A 589-nucleotide genomic window follows, 5' to 3' on the forward strand; every position below is an offset into this window, starting at 1 on the left:
TATATCAAATAGGTTTTGTCTACTTTCACCAATTAATTATGAAATTTTGAATTTATCTGATTTATGTGCGATGATGAAGCAATTTGTGGGCTAGAGTTTCTGATCATGGGCTCTGCTTCCCCTTATGTTTGACGACAAACCCTTATCTATCTGAATAGAAATCATTTGGTTTTCTCTAAATCTTTATTGATATCTTCAACTTTTTCCACCAAATACAGTTATTTGTAGTTGATTTTATCTAGATCTGGAGTATTTTTTACATTGACTTGAGGCTTATGATGATATAATTTTAATATCTTAGCGGATTTCTATGATATTAAACTATATTTTAATCTATGATCTTATTGTTACACACATTGAACCCTCAGCATTTGTCAACTATGTAGAAAATTTTGGAATTTTGGTACTCAATTCACAACTTATTTCATTGAGCTTCATTTCGTTGTTCTACATTTTACTACCATTAGGATTTCAATTTCATTGAAATTGATGATATGCATCCATTTACCAATATTGGGGGATAAAACAGTTTCTCTCGGTGTAATGGCTTAGATGTAAAACAACCTCATACTATCTACGTTCGTAATTC

At 30.4% G+C, this 589-nt stretch overlaps 1 non-coding gene across 1 annotated transcript; it reads left to right on the forward strand.

The window, feature by feature from the left end:
- Positions 1–269: 269 nt before the first annotated feature.
- On the forward strand, positions 270–365 carry LOC111896850 (small nucleolar RNA R11/Z151). Its single transcript, XR_002852040.1, has one exon. It is a non-coding gene; the product is annotated as a small nucleolar RNA R11/Z151 (small nucleolar RNA).
- The last annotated feature ends 224 nt before the right edge of the window (positions 366–589 follow it).

This window comes from Lactuca sativa, chromosome 9 (assembly GCF_002870075.4).
Source record: "Lactuca sativa cultivar Salinas chromosome 9, Lsat_Salinas_v11, whole genome shotgun sequence".
NCBI lineage: Eukaryota > Viridiplantae > Streptophyta > Magnoliopsida > Asterales > Asteraceae > Lactuca > Lactuca sativa.